The sequence below is a fragment of the Temnothorax curvispinosus genome, unplaced genomic scaffold (assembly GCF_003070985.1).
Source record: "Temnothorax curvispinosus isolate PA1 unplaced genomic scaffold, ASM307098v1 QBEX01006772.1, whole genome shotgun sequence".
NCBI classification, from domain to species: domain Eukaryota; kingdom Metazoa; phylum Arthropoda; class Insecta; order Hymenoptera; family Formicidae; genus Temnothorax; species Temnothorax curvispinosus.
This window is the reverse complement of record NW_020216552.1, coordinates 1-6000: the sequence shown is the minus strand read 5'-3', so window position 1 is coordinate 6000 and position 6000 is coordinate 1. Positions and strand designations below refer to the sequence as shown.

General features: G+C 34.1%; 1 long non-coding RNA gene and 1 pseudogene across 2 annotated transcripts; one reads left to right on the top strand and one right to left on the bottom strand.

Annotated features, from left to right (window-relative positions):
- The first annotated feature begins 135 nt into the window (after positions 1 to 135).
- Positions 136 to 2029, top strand: LOC112456397 (annotated as a pseudogene).
- A 1845-nt stretch (positions 2030 to 3874) lies between these two features.
- On the bottom strand, positions 3875 to 5755 carry LOC112456398. Of its 2 annotated transcripts, none has more exons than XR_003040947.1 (5): positions 5427 to 5755; positions 4939 to 5277; positions 4691 to 4816; positions 4160 to 4555; positions 3875 to 4040 (listed from the first exon to the last, which is right to left on the bottom strand). It is a non-coding gene; the product is annotated as an uncharacterized LOC112456398 (long non-coding RNA). The 2 variants fall into 2 exon arrangements; XR_003040948.1 differs by having other exon boundaries at positions 3876 to 4023; positions 5427 to 5754.
- Between the last annotated feature and the right edge of the window lie 245 nt (positions 5756 to 6000).

Below are 6000 nucleotides of genomic sequence, written 5' to 3'. Positions count from 1 at the left end.
ATGTAATTATCCTATAATTATCTTATTCTATATATTACTGTTATATTACTATATATTACTGTTATATTTGTACTATTTTATTTACTGTTTATACTACGTTTACGTGAGTGCTTATACATACAAGTTAATAACCTATTATATTATTTTTTATATTGACAGCAGGGAGCTGATACTGAGATCAAGGAGCCTGTTCACACGAGGCGTTTCTGCCGCGTGATTGCGGCCGCGCGTTAACGTTTGCACGAGCCGCACGCTGTCGCGAGGTATAAGGTGCGACAACGCGCGCATACGCGCGTACGCGAAACGGCAGTAACACCGTAATCGTGCCGGCGATATACTGAATTGAAAATTGAATTGCTTCGTGCTTATCCCGAGATTTCGTATCCCTACATCGTGTTACCACCGCTGCCGAAAAAGAAGGTTCTCTACTCTTGGCAGAAAGTGACGACTGACACGTTCGATCCCGACTTCGTTGATCGCAGAAGAGCTGGACTCGAGGTACGTTTCCGATTTGCAATTATAACAGTATCGTGCGATGAATGTTGTACCCAATTATAACCTCAAATGAAGTTGTGCACGTTGCTAGTATTCTGATTATACAATACATTTTTACTTTGTAGAGGTATTACATATTGACAGCAGAGAGCTGATACCGAGGAGATCAAGGAGCCTGTTCACAGGTATATATTGACGGCAGGGAGCTGATGCCGAGGAGATCAATCCCGTTTACGCGTGAAGGAATTATCGTAAGTTATTTTATTATCGGTTCAACTTATTTTTTATTCTTTTCTAGTTTTAAGAGTTAGAAAAAGATAAAAATATTGTATTTTATGTATTTTATGCTTTTATTTTATTAAAGCATGTATTTTATGCTTTGATAGAAGGAACGTGAAAAAGAACAGGAAAAGGAAAGAGCACTAGCGGCGAAGCAGACAGAAAAGAACAAACAGAAGAGACAGATTCAAGCTTTGTCTTTTAATCTGGACGAAGACGAAGATGAAGCTGAGATGTCTTCTGACGAAGACAATGCCGAAAAATCCCGCAGTCAGAAAATGTGCAATTTGATGGCCCTGCGATTAAGAAGATTTAGAAAAATACAGATGTAGATACATGTTTTTTGCCAGTAGGGAAAGGGACGAGGAGGAAAATAAACTTAGGGAAGAATTGAGACAAGAATGGGCTAGAAAGCAGAACGCGTTGAAGGAAGAAGAAATTGAGATCACATTCAGTTATTGGGATGGATCTGACCATCGTCGGAGTGTTATAATGAAGAAAGGTGAATGTCTCAGTGGTTTAGAGAACGTTTAAGTTATTAAAATACTCCAGTGTCACTTTTGGAGTAACAATGGCATGATATATAATGTTCTGCTGCATAAATTAAATTTTCACACACAGGTAATTCTATCTATTAGGTTCTTCAGAGATGTTTAGAAGTTCTGCGGCGTGAATTCAGCGAGCTTAAAACAGTAATGGCAGATCAGTTAATGTATGTCAAGGAGAATCTTATATTACCGCACCATTATACGTTTTACTGCAACTATAACTGATTTTATTGTAACTAAGGTAAATATACTAAATGATAAAACTTATGAAGCAATATCACAATGTTGGCATGTTATTTTAATGTATGTAATATTGCGATTAGGCACGAGGAAAGAGCGGGCCTCTGTTCACATTTGACGTTTACGATGATATTCGTATTATGCACGATGCTTCTGTCGAAACCGAGGAATCACATGTCGGAAAAGTTTTACTTAGGTATTTATTATTAAAAGAATACTTTGTATAATTCTCTTTTATGTTTTTCTCATTAGATCATGGTACGAGAGGAACAAACACATTTTTCCAGCGAGTAGATGGGAACCTTTTGATCCAACAAAAAGTTTCAACAAGTATACAGTGTCGGATAAAAATAGGAAGAAAGCTAAAATCTAATCTTAGATTCAACGAATTGTTCAATTTTGTTTAAAGGATTCAGATTCAAGAACTGTAAATATTATAACCAGATAAATAACTTTGTTTCTTCGTACAATTGATTTATTATAAAACAGCTGATTATATATATATTATAATCTATTTTATAATTAATATATATTAGCTACATTGTATTTTTAAGGACTGTGATTTTAATTCATTCAGTTATGGGATAATATTTAATTCATTTACTCGATTATGTAGCTCTACTAAATAGTTAAGTTTTCGCAAACATTTGGAGGGAAAATAAAAATACATGAATAGTTTAATGACTTGAATATAATAATTACAATATGAAAATACAAAACCATACTTTAATTCATTCCGATAACAATCAGAAACAGTATTAAAATATTAATCCATAATCAGATCCTCTAACAGAAATCTATTTACAAATATTAGATGTATCATCTCTTGTCATTTCTTGAACATAATTGTACAAAAATAAATATATACAATTATATCGATTATAATCACGTATTAATATTTATAGGTTTGATACAAGTTGGATCCATGTATGTAATATTTTCGGGAAAATGGTCCATTATAATAAACTTTTTCTTAGTCGATCTGTTCAAGCAGTCAAGGAATCCGAACCAATAAATAACTAGTCCAGACCCGAATCTGTTCCAGTAGTTTCCAGTTTCGCACCGTTTTATATTCTTCATGTGTTTTTAATACATAAATAATTACTTATTTGAAAATTTAATAATTAGTGGATAAGGAATATTCACATTGTCAGGTAAATCTTTTATTTTAAAAATAATAATTGGTTTAATATAAATAATTTAATTATTGCAGATAAACATGATTTAAAAAACATGTTAATGTTATATATATAATGTTATATATACGATATATATGTGTATTTATATCCACTTAACATAGAGAATTGCAAGAATAACATTAAATATAATAAATACGTATTTAATCAATACATATTTAATAAATTTCAAAAATAGGAGACAATAGTTCTATATTATAACTATTATTACATTTAATGTTATAGCGATTCTCTATATAATACGAATATAAATACACATATATGTATATTTGTAAAAAATAAGAGGTTATATATATATATATATATATATATATATATATATAAATTTAATAAAAATTTAATTAGTTGTTATTGTCAATTTGTAAATAATTAAAAAATAAAAAATGGAAATTTTTTGCCGATACTTGCTTATCACTACAAAATGCATGATATCAGTACAAAATAACCTTTTTCAAAAAAGGTAAAAAAAGGCGCCAAGTACACGCGCAATGTATGTTGTAAATCTAAAAATCTAAAATAGTAGTAGCTTTATTTCTTTCTAACAAAATAATTCACAAAATTTCGTTACCTAACTCAACCCAAGTGATGATATATGTATAGTAGCTTTATTTCTCCCTAACAAAATAATTCACAAAATTGCGTTACCTAATTCAACCTAAGTGATACGTATTTCAAAAAAAGATATGAAATCTTTAAATTGCGCCAATTGCAAAGAGAATATATACACTTTGAAAAATAATTTTGCAACTACTTTTAAAAAATGAAACAAAATTGTGTTACCTAACTCATCCCAAGTGGTATGTATCTTTGTATTCCTGAGAGTCTTTCTATCAACCCAAGTGGTAGTAGTTTTAATTCTCCTTGATAAAATTATTATAATATTACAAAGAATTATTTTAATCACAAAGAATTAAAGAGGTAACATTATAAAATAAAAATATTTAATTAAAATAAAATAAATAAATTTTTCTTGTAAAAAACTTGGCGCTGCTTTTTTAAGGTCAACCCAGACAAACTTGCATTTCCTCGTGCCTAATCGCAATATTACATACATTAAAATAACATGCCAACATTGTGATATTGCTTCATAAGTTTTATCATTTAGTATATTTACCTTAGTTACAATAAAATCAGTTATAGTTGCAGTAAAACGTATAATGGTGCGGTAATATAAGATTCTACTTGACATACATTAACTGATCTGCCATTACTGTTTTAAGCTCGCTGAATTCACGCCGCAGAACTTCTAAACATCTCTGAAGAACCTAATAGATAGAATTACCTGTGTGTGAAAATTTAATTTATGCAGCAGAACATTATATATCATGCCATTGTTACTCCAAAAGTGACACTGGAGTATTTTAATAACTTAAACGTTCTCTAAACCACTGAGACATTCACCTTTCTTCATTATAACACTCCGACGATGGTCAGATCCATCCCAATAACTGAATGTGATCTCAATTTCTTCTTCCTTCAACGCGTTCTGCTTTCTAGCCCATTCTTGTCTCAATTCTTCCCTAAGTTTATTTTCCTCCTCGTCCCTTTCCCTACTGGCAAAAAACATGTATCTACATCTGTATTTTTCTAAATCTTCTTAATCGCAGGGCCATCAAATTGCACATTTTCTGACTGCGGGGATTTTTCGGCATTGTCTTCGTCAGAAGACATCTCAGCTTCATCTTCGTCTTCGTCCAGATTAAAAGACAAAGCTTGAATCTGTCTCTTCTGTTTGTTCTTTTCTGTCTGCTTCGCCGCTAGTGCTCTTTCCTTTTCCTGCTCTTTTTCACGTTCCTTCTATCAAAGCATAAAATACATGCTTTAATAAAATAAAAGCATAAAATACATAAAATACAATATTTTTATCTTTTTCTAACTCTTAAAACTAGAAAAGAATAAAAAATAAGTTGAACCAATAATAAAATAACTTACGATAATTCCTTCACGCGTAAACGGGATTGATCTCCTCGGCATCAGCTCCCTGCCGTCAATATATACCTGTGAACAGGCTCCTTGATCTCCTCGGTATCAGCTCTCTGCTGTCAATATGTAATACCTCTACAAAGTAAAAATGTATTGTATAATCAGAATACTAGCAACGTGCACAACTTCATTTGAGGTTATAATTGGGTACAACATTCATCGCACGATACTGTTATAATTGCAAATCGGAAACGTACCTCGAGTCCAGCTCTTCTGCGATCAACGAAGTCGGGATCGAACGTGTCAGTCGTCACTTTCTGCCAAGAGTAGAGAACCTTCTTTTTCGGCAGCGGTGGTAACACGATGTAGGGATACGAAATCTCGGGATAAGCACGAAGCAATTCAATTTTCAATTCAGTATATCGCCGGCACGATTACGGTGTTACTGCCGTTTCGCGTACGCGCGTATGCGCGCGTTGTTGCACCTTATACCTCGCGACAGCGTGCGGCTCGTGCAAACGTTAACGCGCGGCCGCAATCACGCGGCAGAAACGCCTCGTGTGAACAGGCTCCTTGATCTCAGTATCAGCTCCCTGCTGTCAATATAAAAAATAATATAATAGGTTATTAACTTGTATGTATAAACACTCACGTAAACGTAGTATAAACAGTAAATAAAATAGTACAAATATAACAGTAATATATAGAATAAGATAATTATAGGATAATTACATAAAACAATTACCTTGAATTTATCGTCGCGTCGTGTAAAGAGTCACGGTCGGTCTCGCACCGCGCGTACTACCGTATCTCTCTCGAGATAGGTTATAACTGATGAACTGACTGACACTCTGACAGCGCGCTAAACGAACACACTTGTCTGCACTGCACTGCACTGCACTGCACTGCGATACTAACGCTGCTAGCTGCCAGTGTCGAAAAAGTGAAAGTGACGTTCTCTGTTTGTTACATGTATGTTATAATGAATGAGAGCGGTTGACGTAGAAGAAAGTATCTTAAAAAAAATTTTTGACATTTGGACTTTGCGTCGCAATATCTCCGCTCGTAGGGCACGTAGCGGAATATTATAAGAGAAACCCCCCCCCTAATTGGACCCCAAGCTATCGATCAAGCCTAATTAGAACTTGATCCGTTCACTCGTTATCGAGATCTCAACATCTCGTATACTCGCAACCCGTCGCGTCGCGTAAAAGAGTCACGGTGCGGTCTCGCTTCGCGTGTACTTGGCGCGAGACACTACCGTGTCTCTTGATACAGTTATCTCGTTCTCAGCGTAACCCAGAACCAACGACGTGGAC